At 33.7% G+C, this 27,033-nt stretch overlaps 1 pseudogene; it reads left to right on the top strand.

Annotated features, from left to right (window-relative positions):
* Nucleotides 1-10,730: 10,730 nt before the first annotated feature.
* LOC148619783 (uncharacterized) lies at nt 10,731-13,672 on the top strand (annotated as a pseudogene).
* The last annotated feature ends 13,361 nt before the right edge of the window (nt 13,673-27,033 follow it).

Raw genomic sequence — 27,033 nt, 5'->3', positions numbered from 1 at the left:
TCCTTTTCATATATGCTATATTCGTAGATAATGTTGGTTCAATGTGCATAGCTGCAAGAATAAATGGAAATCTGGTACTGGAACCGTTTACAACTTTCTGCAACAACAACTTTTATTCATTGTGCCTCCAACAAAACTTGATCAAAGATGCATATATCAATTCAGGTAATCAGAAAACAATATTACCATCAACAAATCCTATAATATGCATGATATAATAAAATTGACAGAAATATTGCGTATTGGGAGATATCGATCAATGTGATCTCCCTTATTTTCAACAAATAGAAAGTTTTTGTTTCCTTGGTGAAAAACACATATGCGACAACATTGCATAATAATCAACACTTTATAGAAAATAGCAAAAATTGTATTTCGTATTTGAAGCATAAGGTTAACATACAAAAGGGACTCGAACAGTGCTATCCTCTTTCCTTTTCTATACTAAAGATGATGTTTGTGATCTACCGTTTATGTACCGGATTCCAAACCTCCACATGGGATCCATATAAACAACGTTTCGTAGCTGGATCTGAAAAATCCAGCACCAAACCTCTTTCAAAACTTTTAACTTCTATACTCATATATAGCTGTCAAAGAGGGTATCCAGTCTTAATTAAATGTGTATCTTTAACAATTCCAAAAATCGTCTGAAAACTCTCAATTCAGGATTATTATCAGAATGTAAAATCTCGACTCAAACACATTGTTGAATGAAAGACTTTATACCTAGATACAGATACGTAGTGCTTTGTAGAGATTTCTCATACTTTGTAAATACGGTTCAAAATCATCTTCCAAATATACCGAAGATGTTTTTAAAATCATGGAATTTTTTATCGATAACATATTTGTGCAGTGTAGTGGGCGTGTTTTTCAACAAACGGTCGGCATTCCAATGAGAACCAATTGTGCTCCTCTACTCGCACATACAGAAACTATATCCTAGTTTCGGTGATTCTATATACATCGCATCTACATCAAAAAAAGATATACAATCATTTGACCTACCCGTAGAGATCGATTGAGAAGGAAAACCATTGACCAAACTATACGAAAAACGCGATGATTTTTCACTCCGTATTGTCAATTTTTCTTTCATCTGTGTCAACATTCCTTAAGTTTTACTGTATAGATATGTAACTGCAGATAACTTTACAATTTGTGGAAATAAAGCTGTATTAAGACACTTAAACAAGCATACCCAAAATTCTATCCTTTAAAAAGTATATATTTTTAAAAACCTTACATTATGGAGATCCATGAAAAATATATATTCTTTTCTATTTTGTCATGAAAAACTGTAGCCATGGCAACATAATAAAAATATATATCAGTTTTCTAAACTTCAAAAATATGTAAGCAGATGCTGTTAGAAATATAAGACAGTTATTCTTGAGCATCATTTTTCTGTACTGCTTTAAAAAGGAGATTACATCATTTTCCACAATTTTCATGTACCACTGTTAAAACATGAGATATGAAGTGATTTTTGTCTCATTTTGCATCCACTTAACCAATTTAATCAATTCTATAAGAAGAATGGTACATTTTGTCAGACGTCAATTGCTAAATCAATTCCATTTGAAGGTTATAGTGGTAATCAAAAGAATGTAATCCAGGGACAAAGACCAGACATGGAAAACAGACATACACAACAAAGAACATAAAGTAACTAAGATTATACATATAAAGTAACAAAAGCAAATGAGCAACTCGGACTCCACTAAAAACTAACAGCATGGACCAGGTGCACCGGTAGGGTAAGCGTCCTCTGCTTTTTTTAGAAACACCCGCCGAGTCCGGGGTAGACAAACGAGGAAAGGAAAACTAGGACCCGTTGAATAAATCAGTTTTTATGGTGCAGATGGATACACAATAACGATCCACGAGTTCATAATGACGACCATAAAACTTCTGTAGTGATGACTTCAATCTTGTAGGAGCATAACCCTGTTCCAGAAGCCTATTAATTCTAGCGCGATACAAAAAGTCTGCGCACTTTCGGCAAGCTCTGGCATAATGTATGAGTTGTGATATGAACACTCCATACGCAGGTGCCGAAGGGATGCTGCCGCAGATGAAAGGAAAGTTGACAATTTTGAATGAAAAGTCGTTACGTTTGTCGTACTGTTTGGTCAATAGTTTTCCTTTACCATCGATTTCTAAGTGTAGGTCAAGATATGAGGCTGACTTCACAGTGTCTGTAGTATCCTTCATCTCAAATTTTTTTGGGTACATGCGATGTATCAAATCCCTGAAATTAGGATACGCCATCTATTTAGTGGAAACTGAGATTGAATTTTCTAGCCAAACGATATTCTTTCTTTCTGATCAGATCAGCTATAAATTCAGCCTCATAAGAATGACGGAATAGGTCAGCAAGTAAGGAGCACAATTTGTTCCCATTGGAATGCCGACCGTTTGTTGAAGAACACGTCCACCACACTGGACAAATATGTTGTCGATTAAAAATTCCATCATTTTGTAATCATCTTCCTTTGTATGTTTGGAAGATGATTTGGAATTATTTCTTACAAAGTATGAGGAATCTCTACCAAAAACTATATATTTGTATCTAGTTGCACCATCTTTGTTGGAAAAAAAAACAACGATGTATAATGTTTTTAAGTCAGGATTTTAACTGAGTATGAGGAATAGAAGTATACAGTGTTGAAAAATCATAGGTGTTAATGCTATTATATTCAGATGATAGTCTTGAACTGATTGTCTCTAAAAGATCTTTCGAATTTTTCAGGATCCACATTGAACTAATATCACTACGGGAGTAACAAGTGTTGTGGTAAGACTGTAGACACTCTTTGACAGTTGTGAGTATAGAAGTTAAAAGTTTTTAAAGGGTTTGGTGGTACATTTTGCAGATCCAGCTATGAAACGTTGTTTGTATGGATGCTTGTGGAGTTTAGGAATCCAGTACATAGACGGTAAATCACAATCATCGTCCTTGGTAGAGAGACCAAAAGAGGTTTTCCACAATCTCTTCTTTGGAGAGAGTGGTAGCAGTATAGGTCTTATCACTGCTATTATTTTCTACGTATACATCTGATAATAAATATTGGATGTAGAATGTTTTGCAGACAAAAACAATGTTATTTTGGGCTTTGTCTCGTTTTATTCATTTTCTTGCATAGTCCTCGACGGCATTCATAAGAACTTTAAAGTTATAATTCCAATTTATGGAGTGTGGTTCACGGTACTCGGGACCTCTAGAAAGGATATTACGCAGAGTTTCGTTTCCGATAATGGTTAAATCTCCCGTAACGACGTGACCAGATGGACCATATTTGATTGGAGAGGTTTTGCAAGAACAGTCAGGTGGTTTAGGCTTGAAGTCCTCAATCTCGAGGTTCTGAAATAGCTTTTTATAAATGAAAATTTTGGATGCAATGGGTGAAGTCTAGGAATATGAAATAATTGGTATGAATTTTGTTGGTAACGTTTTTGTGATGGAAGATGTTAGCCAAATTAATTGCATCTATACCTTTGTTAACAAACGGTAGTGGAAGAAATGATCGTTTTTATTCATCTTGATTTTTCACACAAACTGGTGTAAAGAGTCTGTGGAAACCAATATCCAAAATTAATTAAAATATTTAATTTATCCTAGTTATAAGCATAATTTTATCCCCTAATGAAAAAATCAATTCATTGATGGGTCTATTAGGCAATTTAAGGGTCATTAATTTTACTTTTAGAAAGATTTTTTTGTGAAAATTCCACTATGATCATGTCCTTTATTTTTCGATTGATAAATAAATAAAACATGAAATGGACACTTATAGTAACATTATTTTTATATAAATGAGTATCAAATACAATCAATGGTTTCAAAAAATGCTCTTTGGAAGCTATGAACGAAGAGTAAATGTCATACCCCCCCCCCCAAAAAAAAGGATAATTCTTTAAGGGGTTGACTTTATACATATAAGTGCAAACAACCTGAATTTTGCAAAAAGATACTATTGGCAAGTACAATCAATTGAAATTACTGCATTGTGTATGTAGCGTATTGATTTTATGCGTATTTTCTTAAAAGTTGAGTGTAAAGAAGCTTTAAAACAATATTTGTGTAGATAATTGAACATTTTATTTATTCGGCACCAGGCAAACAATGAAGAAATAAAGATCTTTTATGACCAATCATTGCACATGTATTAAGGCAAGTTTATTGACGGAGAGTAGTCAAGGGAACCAAGGCTCTAGCGGAAATTAAAAGAAAGTAATCCAGGGACAAAGACCAAACATGGAAAACAGAAATACAGAACGAAGAACATTAAGTAACTAAAATAATACATACAAAGTAACAAAAGCAAATGAGCAACTCGGACTCAACTAAAAACTGGGAGCATAGACCAGGTGCACCGGTAGGGTAAGCGTCCTCTGTTTTTCTAGAAACACCCGCCGTGTACATACGACTAAGGAATTTGTTTTTTTTTAAAGTGAAAGGCAGACATATAGACATTTGGTAGCTCTTGTGTGTTTTGATTTCTAGCACAAGTCTTTCATAATACGAAAGTTAATTAAATTGCGATATTGGTGGCATTTTTGTGTCAAAGTTGTAATAATGAAAGGCAGTTAAGCTTCATTGCCAGCATCTACGTTGACAAAGAAATACAACAATAAGCTTTAAGTTTGATTTATTTTTCGAGACGTAACAGTTTTGTTATGAAATGGTGAAAAAGGGATAAAGCGAACCAAGACTCTAGCAGAAATCAAAAGAGTGCAATCCAGGGATCAATATTAGACAGGGAAAACAGACACAAATAAAGATATATGAAATAACCAACACACTTCGTACAAAGAAACAAAAGAGGAAAAGAAGATTATGACACAGTGAACAAATCGGTTCTCACAGTGGTGACAACAACAAATCACGAATTACAATGGTCTTGGTTTTGCCAATTACTAAAATGTTGTCAATATATGACTCAAACATTACAGATTAAGTTTTGCTTTCATAGTTGTAACAAGTCAGTAAGTTTTGGAACGCAATTCTCGAATGTCGATCGTTTAAACTGTTAGAGATAGACATTGATATAAATGACGCCAAAAACGTATCTGTGTAATCCAGCAACTGGTAAAATCATGCTGTCAACATTTAAAGAATAATGCAGTCCATTTCTCAACGTCTTTGATAAATAATCATTTCTGTCTTCACTGACTTTTCTATTTGTTTCAGTAGTCCAATGCATTTTTGCCATTGTTTTCTTAACAAATAATTGTTGAGGTAATATAGTATTGCTTAATTTCAAACCTACCTACTGAAATTAAGATTCGACGTCCATTAATGTTTATAAACGTTTTATTTTAGTTTGGTGGATTTCACTTGTAGCTTCTGTGTGTTTTTTATCATAGTCGTGGTTTTGTACTTGAAGTTGAGGAGAAGAAGGTTTATTTTTCATACCTTGTGAAACTATTTGGGCAAGTACTAGGTTCGGGAAAAGCAAACTAGAAAGGATAAACTGAATTATTTCATCTTGAATTAAAGATCTTTGTTAAATAAGAACACATTAAGGTAGAGATAATATGTATCACTTCATTTCGTTCTTGGTCGTGTTGATTCGAGTTCTTTTAAACATGTATGAGATGTCAATACAAATAGGCAATCAACACATTATTTTTGGGGGTATTGTTTATTATCCCATATTTATATTCAATGCATTAAAAACTGCTTCAAATGATTTAATTAGAAACAAGTTTTGTTTTAAGGATTCTAACTTCTTCACAGCTACGGATATATGAAACCGCTATCCCGTCCTTTGAAGTCATATATACGACAGTTAAAGAGTTATGATTATCTATGGTAGGTGTATTATTATATAGCTTCCACCTCAAAATGGTGGGAGCACTTTTACCATTGTATTACACGTATGCCTATTGTAGTTCGTACCACATATATTGGGATACCGTTTTAAGGACGACTGCTTTTGTGATGTCGTGTAAAAGTACATTTAGGACAAAGTATTTTTGACGTGATATTGATTAACTGATTATGATTAAACGTCCTAAAGCACATATTCATATTCCATGCATTTAAGGACGAGGACGATTAAATAACCGATAGGTCCCTGAAACGTTGCGCCGGGCCTTTTTGTGGTAGTTCACAGAAGCAGCAGCTCGAATGTACCATCTTATCTAGCCAAGCCAACCAGTCGTCACTTGATATCCTAACTCGTGCTTTGTGGAGAAGCAGTGATCAACAGTTTGATTTGACTTAGCCGGATTCAAACACCCAAATTTGCACTTCTTTTAAGACCATCAAGACGTTTTTTTTTTACTTTGGGCGAGTCAAATTTAACTATGATATGAAATAACACACACAAAAAAGTTAATCAAAAACATCTTGTTTTTATACATGAATTTATGCTAAATATTATGGTATTGTTTATTTTACTTATCTTACAGGTTAAAGTTGGTTAAAAAAGCAACAAAATTCGTTTCACCGATATCACCGATATGTTTAACTCAATCAAGTGAAATGTTCATTATTTTATTTTTTACTGTTATATGCTATGGTGTAATTTTTTGTTAGTTTCAATTAAAGTAAATTATTAATATCTGTTTTTTAGAATAGAAAACCGTGTCATGACAGCATATTTTGAGACTACTGATTAACGAAGATGTAGTTTAAAATGAAAATGATAATATTCTACTGACATATAATACTGATTTTTTTTTCTCAAATTGTTTTGTAAGGTTACCAAATTGTTGTTGACCCACCATTTCGTTTGAAATGCCTGTACTAAATCAGGACCATTGCGGTACCAGCTTCTTCGGTGGTGAAATGTCTATTTTGGCAGTTTTAATTGTAGACTTGACCTGATTATGAATCGGATAAGTGTTCGGTAATTTTGTTGCTACCCTTATTGACAGCGTTCATTCCTTGACTGAAAGTGTGCTTTGTTAAACCAGATAAAAGACAAAAACATAATATGTCAATTGTACATTTGAATGTAACAACATTATGCCAGCGCCTGAATATTGAGTTTTGTTATCAGAATTGATTTCATGCTTTGCCAGATCCCAGAGAAGCTACACGGATTTTTATGCCATGCGTAACGTCTTCCAAATTAGCTATGAGGTCAAACTAGCGTTGCAGCAGGATCAAAATATTTAAAAACTTTCACAGTCGGCATCATATACCCATTGATTGTTATTGTTTGGCCATTGTGATAAGAGAAATGCTGTAGCATATGAACAAGTATGTGGGTGTTTTCAGAAAACCCGCCGGTGCAATATTACATTCTTCATTTTAAAAAAAATTGAATTTGAAATACACGGAATAGTGGTATAATTTCAAAAACCACAGTAGTTCAGTAGAATGTTTCTTTGGTATAATATGTTGAGAAAAAAGAAATCCGCTTAAAAATTATATTTAATATTGTAAATATATAGCTCATTTACACGTTAGACATCGTACAAACATGTAAAATATAGCTGATTTTGTTACAAAATGGAAATCTTTACAATTTAATGTAGTTCAATAATATTTTGTTTAAAAGTTACACAACTGATGCCATAATTATATTTCTTTACTTAAATTATCAAGTTTACACCTTTATAACTCACTAAAGATATCAGAATCACTACATGAAACATTAATGAATCTTCTTTGCAACATTAATTTCTGAAAGATTCGTTATCATTATGTAGTAATAAATACTTTTATACTAATTTCAATACAATCAAAACTAACAAACAAAGAAATAAAAACATGAAATGAAAAACCTTGTTTTCTTAGCTCAGAACCTACATAATTATTTTCGGAAAAAGGGAAACGTTCCGAATATGACTACAACAATGATTTATGTTTTCAAGTGTCAGTAATAAAAAAATGTTGACTAACCGAATAACCTAAAGTTCAAATAGTCATATCTCAGTTATATATGTGATGGGGTAATAATCAACAACTCATGTTACGAACCAAATAAATGCGCTACAGTTGAAAGCACAAAACATCTTTACAATGAATGTACTACTTTTGATTAACTACATCATCTCTGCAACGTTTACAAATAGTTTTTGGATATGAAAAACCTTAACTTCAAGTAGGGTTATATCTAAGTTATATATGTGGTGGGGTAATAATCAACAATTTATGTTACGAACCAAATAAATGCACTACAATTGAAAACACAACATTTCTTTACAATGAATGTACTACTTTTGATTAACTACATCATCTCTGCAACGTTTACAAATAATTTTTGGATATAAATGAAAGGCAATGTGATGGAAAAATAAGGAGAACTGTATGTGATTTTTTTTCGAACTTATAATACACTCATAAACAATTTTGAATTCTCTACAATGATTTCTCAATATATCTCTATATCAGCATCATTAAAACTGATTTATTCAACTGGTCATAGTTTACCTTTCCTCGTTTGTCTACCCTGGACTTGACTTTTTATGAGCAACTCGGCGGGTGTTTCTAGAAAAGCAGAGGACGCTTACCCTACCGGTGCACCTGGTCCATGCTCCCAGTTTTAGTGGAGTCCGAGTTGCTCATTTACTTTTGTTATTTTGTAGGTATGATTTTAGTTACTTTATGTTCTTTGTTGTGTGTGTCTGTTTTCCATGTCTGGTCTTTGTCCCTGGATTATATTCTTTTGATTACCGCTATAACCTTGGTTCCCTTGATTGCTATGTCTATACCATTTGCAATATCCAACCAGACATCTTTGTTATGCCATAAGTTTGCTCGAACTTTGAAAGGGTGAATCATCTGTTTTAGCCCTAGGCATACTTAAACATTAAACACTTGGTTTGTTCAAGATTTTTTTCGAACTTATAATACACTCATAAACAATTTTGAATTCTCTACAATGATTTCTTAATATATCTCTATCTTGAGAAAATACTGGGATTTCCCATGATATTTATAAACCCATCACTTCCGTTGACTAGTAATGCACTGCAAGTCTGCTATCCTAATATTCCATTCCGGAAATTATGAGATGTCACATGTAATATTATACTGATACATAGTTTATTGTAAGTAAAAGTTAAGGTATCAACCATGGAAGTCATTGCATATTGTGAAATTAGCATTGAAGCCTATGGAAAGTGGTCTCTAGCCTTAATAACAAGAACTTCATTGTCAGATGTTTTAGAATATTCCATGCAAGTTGTGCGAAGAAAAATGTGACAATATTCTACCCATTCATTAGATATATCACACACTCTGGACAGAGTGGATGTGTTTTATGAAGCTCCAACTAATTAATGTGATAGCTATGGGATATGTGCTGTTTTACTGGGACTATCATAACTGTTATTGTCAATTTGGATTTAAATAATCATGAGTATGAGCTCTACAATTTTTGAAACCTTATTTATAACCTATAATGGTGATTTTTCTGGATTTGAACCTGAGGAAAATGAATGTTTTCTGAAAAGTTGTGACTTATATGAAATTGATAATTGTCTTGATAGAACACTTTCTGTTGTTATAAAATTCAGCAATCAGAAAACATACAATGAGTTTGAAAAATTATTTATAAAAACTATGATAGAAACTTCTTTGACGAAAAGTACAGGATTGGTCAAGTGTTACAGTTCTTATTTCATAATTTGAAAGTTGTACTTACAGTGTATGAGTCACCTGGATCATTACATGTACAAGGAAAGGGTTGTGAAAAATGGTTCAAAGAGATGTTTTCTTTTTTTGGAAACTTACTTCACAATCAAATGAAATATTCCAAAAGTGAGGAAATTGAATCCATGGATAGGACTGATAACATATTATTGAAATCAGTGGAGGAGTTTAACTTATCAGAAACTGTGATCGATCACAAATTAATATATTTCCATGATGATCCTGAAATTAGGTAAAATTATTAAATGTGCAGAATTCAGATACATACCCTCAGCAAGAAGTTCAGAATTTTATTATGACTTCAACACCAATTTCTACAATGAGAAACAACCCTTCTGATGAACATTGTAACAAACCCTTGAAAGCCTTGGAGGAAGAAGTAAGTGACTTAAAAGAGTTAGTGAAATCTCTATTAGCTAAATGTAACAAGCAAGAGCACCTTCCTCAGTTAACAGTAAGCTCATCCACACAAACTGAAAATGATATCAAGAAAAAATAAAGAAACTCCTCCACACACACACAAACAGGGAGCGATGAGAAGCAAAAATCCAACATAAGCAGATATACTTCAATAGAAACAACAAAAAGATCAATTGGAACACAAATCTATAAACTATATGAGGTAAATAAAATAAGTTGTTCAGTTCAAACTGACCCAACTCCAGTAGCTGTAGGTCAGTGTATAGATGATAAAGAAACTATCCTTCAAAAGACTCCCAAATGGAAACAGGAGTCCGTCCAAATAATGGCCCAATCAAACAGAAATTTTTTCAGCACTAAACAAAATGAAAAAGAAATGCTTCATGATCTTTAGAAAGCTGAAACACTGATTATTGGAAGCTCCATGCTAAAGGATATAAATCCATCAGGATTATGGGACACAGACATCAGTACTAACAGAGGGCCCAACATCAGTAAGCTCATACAATCTGTGCAGGAGAAGGATATGTCATCTTATAAATTTATTATAATTCATATTGGAGGAAACGACTTAGAAAGAGGAGAAAATTATTCGACAACAAGAGACAACTATGAAAGTTTACTGCAGTTATTAAGGGCTATATGTAGACTAGACTGTGTCTTAATGATATCAAGCATTACTCCAAGAAAAAAGAATAATGTTAACCCATTGAATCAAACGTTATGGGAGATGTGTAGTGACCTGAACATACAATTCATTGACCATTATCATCACATTCATGACAAAAATGGTAGAGTTTTGCATTATCTGTTCCAAGATGGGTTACACTTTTCTAGAAAGGGAACATCTGTTTTCCTACAATTGGTAAACAATTATGTCAATATCCTAGGTTATGATATGAAGAATGGGAATTTTTGTACTAAATGTAGGGAACCAAACCATAATAGTAGATCTTGCAAGCACAGTCACAAAGTTGTGTTATTCCTGCAATTTTTATGGCCACAAAGAGAAATTTTGTAATTTTTACCGCTAAGAATCTGGCAAAGAAGAAATAGCCATAGAAAATTTGACAAAAAACAATAACTATTTTACATTATATTATTCTCATTGTGGAAGACCTGGTTTAGACATAGGTGGCATTGAGACTTTGTGGTTAGAGATCAAACCTTTCTGTAAAAGATCCTTTTTCTTGTGTTATGTGTACCGACTACCAAAGTCATTAACAGAATGGATAGATAATTTTGAAAAAGAAATGAGTATAGCTATGAATATAAATTCTGAAATTTTTATTATGGGTGATTTTAATATGAACTTTTTACATCCGTCTAAACCTACACCAAAATGGTTAGATTTCATTAATATGTTTCATCTTCACCAATTGATAACTGAGCCAACCAGAGTAACAGAAAATACAAGAACTTTAATTGATCATATTTATGTAAGCAATCTACACATGGTCCTAGATTCTTTTGTTTGTAATTCTGCTATCAGTGATCACTACCCGATGAGTTTAGTTAGAAAAGAAAAAGGACATGAATTAAAAAAGACCCATTCAACTATTACATATAGAAATGTTAAGTTTTTTGATAAGGAGTCTTTTCTTTCAGATATGATGAATATACCTTTTTACCTTATTGAGCAAGAAAGTCATCCTTCTGTGTGCCTCAATTTATTTTATGGTATGTTAAATTCTGTTCTAAATAAACATGCCCCAATTGTAACAAAAAGAGGAGAAACAACCAGATTGGTGTAATAATGAAATTTTAAATGCAAGAAAGCAAAGGGGCAAATTCAAGTCTCTTGGTATGTGGTCAGAATATAGAATTTGGCGAAATAAAACAACGCTTCTGATAAATAGTGCAAAACAAAATTACTATGTAAATCTTGTAAAGGATAGTAAAGACTCCAGAAACTGGAAGTGCATTCATAGTTTAAATCCTAAAGTGAAATCTACGCCAAACGAACTGAAACTTGAAAGTGGGGAAAAAGTAGTAGACAAAGAGCAAATAACTGTTTTCAATGATTACTTCACTTCTTGTATTGAGAATTTAAGAAACCAGATGATTGCGCCAAACCATGAGTGGTCAGAAAGATTTAGTATCAAATTACAGACCTATTTCAATACTTCCCTCATAGTCAAAATAATTGAACGACATATACCTAATCACTTGTATGCATATTTATCTCAATGGGAATTTTTACATCCAGCTCAGTCTGGATTTAGACCTAAACACTCCTGCCAAACTGCTCTTGTGAATATTGTGGATAAATGGCTATGTAAGATGAATGATGGAAACATAAATCTGGCTATATTTGTAGACTTTAAAAAGGCTTTCGATGTTGTTGATCGTGATATACTTTGTAAAAAACTAATGATCTATGGTGTAAATGACAGTACTGTGCAATTCTTTAAGTCCTACTTAAAGGATAGAAAGCAGCAAGTAAATATTTTAAACACTTTCTCATAAAAAAAACTATTAGCTTTGGCGTTCCTCAGGGTTCCATACTTGGACCTCTTTTATTTGTTATATTTATTAATGATCTTCCTCTTGACATGCATAATACAAATGTTGATATGTATGCTGATGATACCATACACAAATATGGGAAAAATATTAATTTATTACAACAGGATGTGCAAGATGATCTAAGAAACGTTGAAAACGGGTGTAGAAATAACTGTTTGTTTATCAATCCTAATAAAACTAAGTGTATGATTATTGGAACAAGACAAAACTGTCAAATATTGATATACCCTCCTTAATAGTTAATGATAAAGCTTTAAATTTTCATCATGTGAAAAACTACTTGGTGTAAAAATTGATGATACTCTAAGCTGGAAATGTCATGTTGATCATATATGCTCTAATATTTCATCAAGATTGTATCTCCTAGGTAAGATTAAGAAATATCTGAACATTGAAACGAGAAAAACTTTCTATAATGGGTACATTCTTCCACACATTGACTACTGTTGTATTGTATGGAGTGGCTGTGGCTCTGAAGGATTAGACAAAATTCTTAAACTCTAAAAACGGGCTATCCGCCTAATTCTAGATGCTGAACCCTTTTCTCCATCAGAACCCTTGTTCAAAAAATTAAGAATCATGAAAGTAGAAACAAGGATTAAATATCACAAATACCTTTTAATCTATAGATCTCTCCATGGGGAAGCACCAAGCTACATATCAGAAAGGTTTAACTATGTTTCAAGAAACAAACCTTATTCACTAAGAAATGCTGAACAAGGAAATTTGATAATCCCAAAAATAAAAACTGAACTTTTCAGACATTCATTCATACATTCTGGGTCTGTCTTGTGGAATAAGTTACCCAAACATTTACGTAATCAAGCCACTGACAACTCATTGAAAATCAATCTAAAGAAGTACCTTAACACTTTTGAATAGAGTATCTTAAAAGAGAAAATTGTTGCTGCTTACACTGTTTTTTTTAATGTTCTATATTGTATTGTCTTAAAACGATTTGGTATTGTCAAATCAGCTTTTGTTTTTGTGTTGTGTTGTTTATTTTTAATTTCTAGTAGATATAGTTTTTGTGTGTTAGGGCCTCATGAAGATTAGTTTGTAAACTAACTGTGTAATCCTCTTGAAATAAAGATTTTATTATTATTATTATTATTATTTAAATGTCTTTAGTATTTGTAAAGAACTTTTTCTGATTTATCAATTAAAATAAATCAGTCATAACTTGTTTTTTAAAGAATATTAAGTAAAAATTAACATTTAAAATAAATTATTTGCTGAAAATTTAGCCAATTTTTCAAAATGTAGTTTTGACATTCCTCCCCTCTTTTTTCTTGATTACATGTCAAAACCCTGAATCTTTAAAATGTTAAATAAAGTGGTGTCTTTGGCTTTAAATTTGCAAGTACGGTATTTTTTTAATGACGACATGACCAGTAAAATCGCCCAAAAATAACTTAAAATTGGAATTTTTATGTTGCCATAAGGAAATAGCTACATTTCATTAACCTCAGTAATGAAAACGAGTTTTTCCTCATTCTGACATTTTTTCTAAAATCTACACAAAACGTGTTTAGAATTACATTCGAGTAAATATATCCTTCAAAATCCAATACTTGACAATTTTACTACATTTTCTACACTTTTTTTTACCAGAAATCACATAAAAGGCAGCCAGAAGACTTATTTACCATATTTTGGACCTAAAACTTAAAAACAAGGACATAATTTGAAGGATTTTTGTAGTGTATGTCTTTCAAAGCAAAGTTTGCAAGATCATCAACTCTAATAAACTTTGTATTTTGCCATGAATTCAGTTTAATGCTAAAAACCACTAATTCATAGGTTTCAAAGCTAATTTCACAATATTCAGCGGCATCCTTGGACTATATCGAAACTTTAATCTACAGAAGATTATATACCAGTATAATTTTACATACATGTGTCAGTTCACGATCCTCAGAATGGAATATGGGGGAAGAAGACTTGCAGTGCAGCACAGGTCATTGGAAGTGAAAGGTCTATAAATAGCATGGGAAATCCTATTTTTTCACAAGATAGAGTTATATTTAGAATTCATGAGGAAGATTAAGCTTTAAAGCACATCTAGAAAAATGCACTTATAAAAGTGCAGAAATGTTTTTTCATTCAAAAATAGTTTTAAGTATTGGAAATAAAATGAGATTTTTTTTCAAAGCGCTATAACGAACATGAGGTAATTACTGCGTTGGACTGTTTATGTGTATATTCCAAATGCTCATTGGTTGAGCCCCGTGCAGGTCCGGGTATCAAAAGAATAGGCCTGCAGCAGCGCTAAGATTGTCGTAAAAGGCGACTAAATAGTGCTCAGAAACCTAGCCGGGGGCTAGGCGCTCTGCCCACAAGAGCAACGTTGTTGTGTGCCCCAGGTGGTGGAATGGGGTACCCATGGCGTGTTACATGCTGGGGTTGTCAGGCTATAATACAGAAAACCTGACCACAAACCATAGTGGTGAACCGTGTTGGGAAATTTAGGAACATTTGGCCTCCGCCACAGGAGGTTAAATTGCTCGAACCTACCCATCCCTCCCCTTTTCTAGTGGCAATAAATATTTCTCGCCCCTTTTGTCCTTGTGTCCCGTCCCATTTTTTCATTTCATCATCATCATTTCATGTTCATTTGATCATCCGTTTCATGTTCATCGCCTGAATATAGCTGAAATATTGCTGCTCGGGCGTTAAACTCCAACAATCAATGAATCAACTCATTGGCTGGATTGGTGGTGTATAACCTTAAGAATTCAAAGCGTTTATAACCAAAACACACACAACGCATTACTCTTTAATGTTTCTATCGATATATTAGAATATATGAATATTGTAATATACCCCTAGGGTAGCCAAAAACTTTTTTTTAAGTTTTAGTACATTTTGATATGTTCTAAAATATGTTTCACCAGTGTGTAATAGACGGGCGAGTGGACCTGGTCTTCTTCAAACGTCTTCAAACAGATGAGGAAGCAATAATAAGGAATATTGTTATAAAATAATGTGTATTACACAGTTCATCATAATCTACAATTTAACAAGTTATCAAATGCGAAACGATCAACCAACAATTATGTTGTCGGATGTTGCATCATCATTTAATTATAATTATAGTTTCAGCTTCCGAAAATATATCTGCTTTCTTCATCTCGTCATGGACTTACTTGTACCTCTTGTTCACCTGTTTCATGAGCTTTCATGAGCATGTGGTTCTATAGATATGCTCTCCTTCAAAGCACCAGTGACAGCTAACTCTCATTACAGAATGATTCAGGGATGTTGCATGGTTCTTTAAATGTTACTTCACATCTCTGGGCACAGCTAACACTTCATAACTGATAACATCCTGAAATAAGTGACATCTTTGAGTCATACTGTCATTATTACTGGTTAGAATATCCCACCACCTAACCCAGACGTAGTAACCTTCTCGTGTCCCACATTATTTGTTTCCCTCGTTTTTAATTTCGTTTCCTTAAGGCCATCGTCCTCTGAACGTTGAATTAATTAAATGAAAACAATAAACAAGAAAAAAACTATCAAGTCACTGCGAAGTCATTACAGGTCGCTGTTCTTTTCCTCTCTTAGCTAAATATCTACTTTACTAGATTATGTGTTTTGACGGCTTGGTGATCAGGCAAGCCTCAAATTCCTAAATTCTTTACGTCCATATTCTTCTTCTGTGAGAACGGAAAGCTGATCTTCTTCTCTTATGCAGTGATCTTCACATCTTTTTATAAAGGGCATTGCCCAAGATCGTATGTTCCTTCCAGAATACAATACTAACTTATCAATATGGTAAATTCTGGATGACTGGCGACAGACCTCTTCACTCGGTTAGTTACCATATCATTTTTTTTTCAATTACATATGGCCCCTCAAGGGCAATGTCAGTTTCGAATAGATTCCCACTTTTCTTCATGTGTTGGTTCATATATCCAAACTGCTATCCTGCTTTTAACGAGCGTTTCTTTGTTTTAAGGTTGTAATGACGCATCTTGTATGATGAAAACTTTCAGAGAATTTCTTGCAATTTCATGATTTTGTTGTAATTTTTTTTTCAGGTTGATGATATACAGATCAGCATCAGAGACTGGTTGCGTTGAGTCTTCGACAGTAACGCTGATTACGACTAGGAGTGGCAATGCTAACTTCCCGGACCATAGAGTTTGGTGTCCTAGAGGTGCTCTTGTGAATGGACGAACGATAAGTCATTATCACCTGCTGCAGCTATTGACCCCGTAAATTTGATTCCTCTTCACAATGAATAGTTAACTTAGTCAGAAGAGTTCTGTTGTATATTTCAACTGCCCAATTTGATTGTGGTATGTAAGTCTTGGTTCGGATCAAGTCTATGCCTAGTAAATTACACATCTTCTTGAATATTTCTGATTCAAAATTTGTCCTTTTATCTGTATGGAGCTGTGATGGGGTTCCGAACCTGCTGACAAACTGGTCAACGAGTTTGTTGGTAACGACAATGCTATCCTGTGAAGGATGGGTACAGCTTTTGTTCATTTTGTGAACATGTCCATGATCACCAATATGTGCCTATTCTTTTTGTTTTGTAATGAATAGCGGACCTAATATGTCCAATTTAACTCTCTCCATGGACTATCCAACTATGTACTGGGCAAGAAGGCTACCACACTCGTTCTTTAGTATGCGTGCAAAACAGCGGTCACATCATCTGCAGTATTCTTGAACAGATTCTTTCGTATTTGGAGAGCTAAAGTTGTCTTTGATTCTTGGTACCTTTTTCAAACCCTTGTTGACAGATTGGTATGTCATGGCAAAGCTTCTCTTCATCTTGTCTTTTTTTGTTGGAACGATGATCTGTAGCTTTGAGTTTCATTATGCCCATGAGGTCAACAATCCTGCACACTTGGGTGAAATGTTACTCCAAACAGGTCTTATTTCCCCGCTATCTTTTGCAACAAGTAGTGGTGAAATGCACTGGCGGATCGTTTGGTAGTTGTTCTTGAATGATCTGTAATGGTTCCCATCCTACTAAAAGTTGATTGTTCTTGACTTCAGGCTGTTGACTTCTTGTTATAACTCTCGTTGTACGTACCTTCAGTAAGGGTTTTTAATTGTTATTCTTTGGAAAGCTTCTCCCGCACGACCCTTTCATCTTCTATTCTTTGATCTTCGTTTCTTTTTTGACCTCCATCTTACAAGGAAATGGATTTTCAGTTCCACCAAGGTGTTCGTCAAGGTTGACCGTTTTCTCATAATCTGTATTTGTGCCTTCTTCTTTATGTTTTTCATAATTTTTGCATATCATGTAAGAGCTTGACTAAGGTTATCACCATTGTTGTGCTTCTTTTCACTTCTGAGGGACACTGTCATGTTGAAGTTAAAACCTACAGCCTCTTTGGTCCTTGACCAGGAGGATTTTGCAAGTTCTTCAACCAACTTAGTACAATATTGTCTGTGCTCCAGTTCATTTTTTTACCGTAAGGATAATGGTGAAAGGTCTTCAGAGCCATCACAACTGCTAAAGTTATTTCCTTGTTGTGCAGTATGATTCTTCGAGTTTGTTAAGGGCCTTGCTCATGCATGATATGACTTGCTCTTTTCCGTGAATTTCACGGGATAGAACTGCTCCGAATGCTACAGTAGTGGCATCTGTATCAAGAATGAATGCTTGTCCATTATGTGGATATGTGAATACTGGTGGACTTATCATGGCTTGCTTGAACCACTCAAAAGCTTTGGTCCATACTAGCTTCTTTCCCTTTCAGGCGTCAAGTAGAGGTCGTTGAGTTATGTAAATCTCATTACATGTCTTTTGGAGTACCCACATAGTCCAAGGAAGTTCTTTACCTCTTTGACACTCTTGGGAGTGGACCATTTCTGTTCTGCCGATATGTTGTCTGGGTCAGTCCTTGTAAACCTCAAAGGACTTCTTCCATAAAGCGTTCAAATCCTAAAGGACTCGAAAACAGTGAATTGATAGAGCGCTTGAATGGTAGAGAAGGATTTTTTTCCTCTGTCTCTTGGATCAAGACCAAGCGGTAGTCTCCTAGAAGTCTTATAGGAGCTGCTGTGCCTATATTGATACGATGCTCTACCCGATCTGTTTTATCTATATTGTCATTGAGAAAACGTTCTGGAATTTGCTGAGAAATTTGCTATTTTTGTTTTTTCTGCGTCAGGGAGGTGTTCTATGCTCCTATCCTATACATCTTCAAGGTTTTCTTGTACTCTCTCAGTCAGAAACAGATCTACGCGATGCTGTGTTCTGTATTAGTGGGCTATTACTGGTTAGTCTTGCTCGAAGTATATTTAGCAGATTTTTCTTTGCATAGACTGTTGGCCCATATCTCCTCAAATTTATGTAAAGCATTAATTCTTTTTGCAATAAAATATTCAAAAGGATAGTAATATCCAATTCTTTGCTTTAAACCAATAATGGTAGGCAGTTTTTTTTTCAATTTACATTCTAAATACTGGTTTCCAATACATAACAAAATATTTAATATCTGCCTCGGGACACTGAAAGGAAAGGGATATTTTCATAACAGAATCATAATAGTACTTTCTTAAAAGAATTTGATTGATTGATTGATTGTTGTGGTTTAACGCCCGAGCAGCAATATTTCAGCTATATTCAGGCGATGAACATGAAATGATGATGATATGAAAAAGGTATTGGACACAAGTGCAACAGAGTCGAAAAATTTAGATTGCCACTAGAAAAAGGGAGGGATGGGTAGGATCGGGCAATTTCGCATCCTGTGGCGAGCGCAAAGGTTCCTACTCCTATCAAATACCACAGCAGGGTTCTGTAACGTGCGAGGAACGTTGCATCTTTCCCCCCAACACGGTGCACCACTACGGTTTGCGGTCAGGTTTTCCGTATTGTAGCCTGACAACCCCAGCTCGTAATACATCAGAGGTACTCCATTCCACCACCTCGGGCACATAACTCAGTTGCTCTGTGGGCAGAGTGCCTAGCCCCGGCTAGGTTTCTGAGCACTGTTCAGTCGCCTTTTACGACAAGCTTACCGCTGCTGCCTATTCTTTTGACTCCAGGACCTGCACGGGGCTAGAAGAATTTGAAAATTATCTAAGACTTTCAAGGTGACAAAGCAATCAGAAAACAAATGGTCTATTTTTTCTATGCCCTGATTACAAAATGAACACAAATTTGAATCTTTAAATGTAACTTGTGGAAAACATATTTGTAAGTACTTGAAATCTTGATTTTTACAAATTCTACCTCCAAAAATTGTTAAGCCTCATTTCGCTTAGTATTTTTTTCTATTAATGACCCTAGATTCGCCTCTAAGTACGGCTTGTATGGATACCATCGTTCCAAGTATTCCTAGATGGGGCATGCCGGAGGAAATTTTTACTTAAAAAAACACGGTTTTTCACAGCATACACATTGACCCATTTTAAGGAGATCTTTTTATGGAAAGTGCATATTACTGCACATGATAAAGTCTTGTGATTTATAAGCATGTTTATCTTTGATGGGCTTATCAGGACATAATTTGGCTATAGCGAAGTAGTCTCCCATTTTGACTTCAATTGTTTTCAGGTTTTTTTTTTGTGTTCAAGTTGTCGTACGTTTTACACTAAAAAGATGGTGATCGTACTAATGTTGCTTTACATTTTTGCCATGTTGCCATTAATTGAATTGGGTGTATATTGACTATGAAAGTGGGAAGATTCTGGATATAATCTCTGAATTCAAATCACACTATGAAGGGTTTTTTTTTTTTTTTTTATCGGAAACCACCTTAAACCATGTTGCCATTAACAGTTTCTGTTATATAAGTCTCTAAACTTTTTTTTGATAAAGAACAATATACAATGGATTCCAAGCTACACAAACTCCCTAGTTTTACAGTGACGCAATCAATAATATCTGAAGAGGAGGGATCCCGGGTTTGGGTCTCCCCTTGCCCTCCATTGGATCTACCTATGTTTTAGACAGTATAAACCATTTCACAGGCATATGTGCCAGCATATGCTTAAGTATTATTATTATTATTATTATTATTATTATTATTATTATTATTATTATTATCATAGTACTTTAATATTCTGTTGTAAGTACTACATCAAACAATTTGCATTGATTTTTAATGAATACTTAATCAAACTCGGTGTTATATACGCGTTTGTAAAGTTTGTGTGATAAGCCTATATCTCTTCATTCATTCATTTTATTGTGTGTCATTATTTACTGTAAACCTTTTCTGAACCAAGTAGGTATTTGAATAGTATATTTAAATACTAAAAACCTCTGAAATACTTTATGTCATCCACGACTGCAGAGGTGACTCAATATTTCCTTTTGTTTGTATGAGATTATTTTTCTGACAGATTTTTGAAAATTTATGAATTTTTGGTTCATTTATTTGAAACAATTTAGGAAAATTACTTGTACATACACTAATTTAAATCCGTGAGAAATGTAATAATTTGATATTGCCTTCTTACATGTTTTATAATAATGTTATTGTGGTATATACCAATTGTTTGTTTTTATGTCTAATCCAAACTTTATAACAACACTTAAACATGATTGTAGATTATAATTTTTGATTAAGTGCTTTTTGTTCACAAAAGTACGTTTCTTTCTTTATCATTGTCTTGGTCTGTTATTGAAATTTAAAATCTGAAAAAGGGAAGAGGTGTTTATTGTTGCTTAATATTAGAAGAAAAAAGATGAAAATCAAAATCAATGTCACAGAGTCTAAGGTCTGAATCCAAAGACAGACATGCGAATCCCCCATAAAAAATGAGAAAAGAAATCTTACTTGAATAAAATATTGATTTTTCACCCATAAAATGTTATTGCCATGCTTTGCGCAGCTATTAGTTCTATCTAAGGCCCCTTCCCTAAAAAAATCCTGAAATCCTGGATCTGCCCCTGAGTCTGAAGAGTGCTTTTAGACAAATCAATCCAAAAATTGCCTTACTAATTTCTGATCCATTTCAAACTCCAAAGCATTTTAAGCATGCAATCTTTTATTTCCTTTTGCCAATACGGAATGAAACGTTATCGCCTTTGTCATAAAGTTTGGTCAATACTTTTACTATATCATTGACCTCTAAGTGTAGATCAAGATATGAGGCTGACCTCACGATGCCTGTAGTATCATTTATCCCAAGTTGTATTGGGTAGATGCGATGTTTAAAATCCCCGAAACTAAAATTTTAAAAAGATAATACGTCATCTATATATCAAAAACTGAGAATAAAGAATATACCAAACGTTGTTCCTTCCTTTGGACCAAATCAGCTTTATAGTTAGCCTCATAACAGTCAAGGATTCTGTCAGCAAGTAGAGGAGCACAAAGAAGTATAATAATTAATACCTATCTGTAATCGGATACGAGGATGGATAGCGATTTAATAAATGAGGTTATTTCAAAATATTTTCTAAAAATTGGGTTGAATATTCGTATTATTAACGCTAAAATGTAAGAAGATACAATTGAACCGAAATGATTTATAATATGTTACAATAAAGTCGACTGACGGGGTACTACATACTGGTGGTAAACTCTGAAGTACTGGTCAGTACTGGGTTACAGACGCTATATAACGCTAAACTGTTCTTCGGAGAAAGGGGCTATTTTGGGACAGCTCTTGTCCAGAGTAAATTGACACTGATTTTATTATAAAAACTCAAAAATATTAATTTCACCAATTATCAAATTTGTATATCAAATCACCACTGACGTCAATGGACCTTTTAGATATTGTACCAATACTGAAAATGGTACATGTATTACTAATAATTCAGAAACAAGTGTACTTTACTTTCATTTTCAGAAAACAAAAGGAATCTCGAAAGTTGAAATAGTGTAAACAAAAGTTGCACATGGAAGTGGATTTAAAATTGAATGAAGTTCACAACCAAATTATATTAACAGAGAAATGACCATCTTCGCCCTAAACAACTATGTAAAAAACACGTATTTAATGTTATCATATCAACATCAATTTAATGTGTGCAATTTGCAAATTTGAGGGCCTGAATTGATCAGATATGGTGTGTACATCATTATCTTAATTATGAATGCCTACGATATCAGTTTTACAGCGTGAGTATTCTGTGAACGAGAATTTTGTTTGATAATGAGACCAGTTTTCTAGAGGTAGGGGTAACATTTGTAACATTTTTTGTAAATTTCTTCTTGAAACTTGGTTCTTTGTGATTAATATTTATTTAAACTTAAAACTAGGCAATGGAATTATTTATCGAATGAAACCAAATTTGAGACTTTTTAGATGAGAGCTAACTTGTAGAGTCCATTTTATGCAACTTTTTAGGGGGGAAATCGAAAATCCTATTTGTTTTTTTTTATATTTTTTTTTTAATTCTGTCAACGAAAAATTTTATAATCATAAGAAACACAGAACTATTAATTATGATAACACTAAACATAGAATACCAAATGAGACATACTCAAGGGGGTTTGATATTGAAAAGAGTGTTACCGCAACTTTCTTGGTACCATTGTAAAGCTGATACATTGGGCTGTATGATGATACATATTTGTATTTAGTTTCTTTTTACGTGCTTTATCAGGAAGACTTAGACGTTCGAACAATTGAGTCACACAAATCTTTACTTGTGGGGCACAAATATCGGTTTATACTGAAAAAGAACCCGAGAATATTCCTAGGCGACACATTTATTCGTTACTCCCAGCCTATGTACTGTAAAGTTTGCTCAATGTGTGTTGAGATAAGATTTTCGCACAAGTCTTGATGGATCATCTTCTTTAGCGCAATATGTAATGAATCTGGTAGCAAAATGTTTTCTTGGAAGTAGACGTGTTTTTAGATAAACATTACCGACAAACAACAGTTCTCTAGTGTCTACTGTATAACTTTCTATTGTTCTCCAACCAAGAAGATCATTACACAAGTCAGCTCGTGTTCGCTTGTTGAGCACCTGAATAGCTTTTGCAATATATATCTGAGCTCTTTCCAATAGCAATAGTTCAGTCTTGTTCAAGTTCCAAAGCTCACCCATAAAAACAATTACGATTCAATACAGTTTAGCATAAGTAATATGATATGAAGCAACTAGGTGTGCGCCAGAGCGCAAAAGAGACATTATCATTGTCCTCATGGGTTTGCAGGTATCCTTTTGTGTACTCACATAATTGATTAATGGCTCTAAAATTGTCAGTTCAAGATTAATTATTCTTTTGAGCGGATATCGTTCGCTCAAGTCGGAATATTAACTGAAATATCTGTGATCATAGTTCCTTTTTACGCTTCGACTTACCCCAGGACCCGTCGATGAAGACTAGATACAGTTTTGCCTAGAAAACACTACCTTGTCTTATTCCACGAACCATTTAAGTTGATCTTGAGTATGTTATATTTCAATATGCCGACTTAAGTCGCCAACATTTTTCTGTTAATCCTTCTATACCGTATGGGAAAACGCACGTAGGTTTTTGATTAATGTTTCAAATGTTCATACTCTATTGGCTACAGCATCAGCTTTTCCTGATTCTTTTGTAATAGCGGTCCGAGTCAAAATTGGAAAATAACTTTTCGATATGAAGTGCCCATGCTTCGGAAACCCTGTCCGTGTAACAAATTGTCTCTTCAACTAATTTTAATCTTATGTTGTGCATTCGACATTATGACACAATGACGGTTGATGAGTGTCAAATGGAGTTCCTGATTGAGGTCATCACAACTATCAATTTCTTGTAACTTGTCCGCTATGTATTTCTGATTTGCAGAGAACAATCCTCTTCAAAATGTAAATTTGGCAGATCGCCTCTTGGCTGCTCCTTGTGAAGTCACATTTCACGTTTCGTTATCAAGTGATTATATGCATGTTTCACTATGTCCGTCTAGTACGGTTTGATGTGCTAACAGAATTTTTTTTCCGACGGTACCGTCATGCAAGCTGCATTTGCCATTGACGCAAAATAGGTATGTAATACTAAAAGATAATTTGTGTTCTAATTGACACATTGTGGCAAATTGCAAATGTCTTGTACATACACAAAAAAATCATCTCTTTACAAGTTCGAGCCCTTTTTACAGCCATATCTGTTTCCATAGCACTGTGTAAAATTAAAAGCACATATTACTGTGAGAAGAAATTAACTAAGTTACTTGCCTTGCTAAGTAAAAAAATCTCTAAATATCACATCATTTTACATTGATTGAAAAAAATATGTTCAATGAAGCATGAAATCTCAAATGAGGAAAAGCTTGAGAAATAAAGGACAAACTTTAAAATTATTATTTATTCTTACTTTCTTAACCCAACTGAAATATCATTTACCATGCTCTCTTTTAGTGCATTAGATCAAGGGTACAATTCCTAATCAAGTCACACCAAAGACTTCAAAATTTGTAGTCACTTCTTCTCCATGGCACCAACCACATGATGTTTTGTGGTAGAGAGACAAATTTGGTTAGCTCAAACTAAGAATGATGTATCAAAGTGGGGTGGCAATCCATATTTGCGGGCTGTTGCTTCTGTGAGCTAGCACAATAAAGATCCAGCTCAGCATGTTAGACAAGTTCAACTGGTCATTCATCTTTAGTTAAATACATGTAATTTCTATCATGGGATGTTAAACTGTAATCTGTCAATAGTTACTCATCATAATGATTTAATCCTGATTGTCACAGTTCATTTTCATGGTTCTAATTGTCCCACACAAAATGTTCTGATTTTCCCACATGTAATTCAGGGTAAAAAATTGCTAAATAAATGTTTATTGTTTATTAGTAGAAGATTTTGTCTTGTCAATTAAAAATGTTGGAAATCTGAAAACTACAGTTAATAACCTATTCATATTCAATAATTACTTTGCGGACATTTTGACCACACCAAAGTTTTTTTTTCTGTCGAACAACCATAGCAAAAATATGATAGCATGCGAGGAATTAAAACAATTATGTGAGGTAAGGCGCAGGACAACACAGGACTTGTTAACAAAGAACATTATTTTCATTAACTGGTTCGTCAGACAGTGGTACTTTCATTAGTTCCACATGCATTATTTGAGGACAATATGAAATATTAATAATGTTGTATTAATTGGTCATAACTATCAACAATTAAAAAACATGTTTTCAGAGCCAACTTACAATCAAAACAATTCCTGATTGTCCATCATTTGAAATCCTGATTGTCCACCGTTTGAAAATCCTGATGGTCCCTCATACATTTTCATCATAGTCCCGCATATCTTTCAGGTATTGCCTTTATTTTTCAAATGTGTGACAATCAAAAATACACCTTTGAAATATCGATATTCTGGTGTTCAAATCAGTGCTGGTGCCAGGTCTTATTTGAATTTGGAATTATTTAGAAGTTTAGAAAATGACCAAAAAATCACTTATGAAACTAATCCCTACAAAGAACGTTAGTCATGCCGGCATGCATGGCTGATTGGTAGGTAAGTTGGATAACAAAAGGCAAGGGAAACTTAGTAATCCCCCTTAGTCGTGATGGCATGACTAACCCCATTAGAAGGGTTACGCAAATTTATATATCATTTCTTTACTTTTTTGAAAACTAAAATAATTCCAAATTCAAACAATGCCTTGTTATCAATTTCTAATGCAGCCCCATTGACATTTTCCAATACAAAGAGGATAGTTTTGTGATAAAATGATTTTTTTTCATTCACCTGTGCGTCTGTCATTGTGACATGTTGTTGCCTGTATAAAGCTTACAAAATTTCAGTGATTGGAATTGATTTTAACAGAAACCAGAAAAGGGAGACTATTTAGTTTTTTGGATGAGGATTAAGTGTTTAAATCAGTTGTTAAAAATCAAATGTGCTTAGTACAAATATTCATTGTTAGATCTATGGTGTAAATAGTTTGGACTAAGAATTTACCAAAGCAATAGAATGGAAATAATTGAAAGAAAAAAAACATGAGTTTCTCCCTTTGATTTTCTCCATTTTTACATGGACTCATAACTAAATACAGTGAAACCTATATAAAACAAACCCAGAAATAAACGAAAAACCTTTCTAAAACGTTAATATTCTAAAGTCGCTTTTTAACTGATGTATTACAATTTTTTCAAACATTTTTTAATGTACCAGGAATTAGGTGCACTATTGAATCGTGTATGTAACCAAAAAAACTCACTTCCAATAAAGAGCCAATCCTAAATTCGAAGAATGGCTTCCTTCCATTTATTCATCAGAACTAGAAATTAAAGGGAATACTGACACACTTTCTGTGTCTTTTTAGACCTTTACATATAATTCAACAACTGTAGAACAGTTATCTCATAACACATATATTGGGCAAACGAGACGCCTTTGAATTAAAATTATAATTTTCCCTTTGAATAATATACCAGATTCATCAGTTCATAGTGGTTGTAAAGGTATCCCAAAGTTAGTAGCCACTATTCTGACTTCCTAATTAAGGCTTTTGGGTATATTATATAAAATACGTATCATACATTGCCGAAAACATTTTTATTTCCTACAGCT

Source organism: Perna viridis, chromosome 4, assembly GCF_037379345.1.
Source record: "Perna viridis isolate PV_CMFRI_1.1 ecotype Kerala chromosome 4, ASM3737934v1, whole genome shotgun sequence".
NCBI classification, from domain to species: Eukaryota; Metazoa; Mollusca; class Bivalvia; order Mytilida; family Mytilidae; genus Perna; species Perna viridis.
This window is presented reverse-complemented; position numbering and strand designations above follow the sequence as displayed.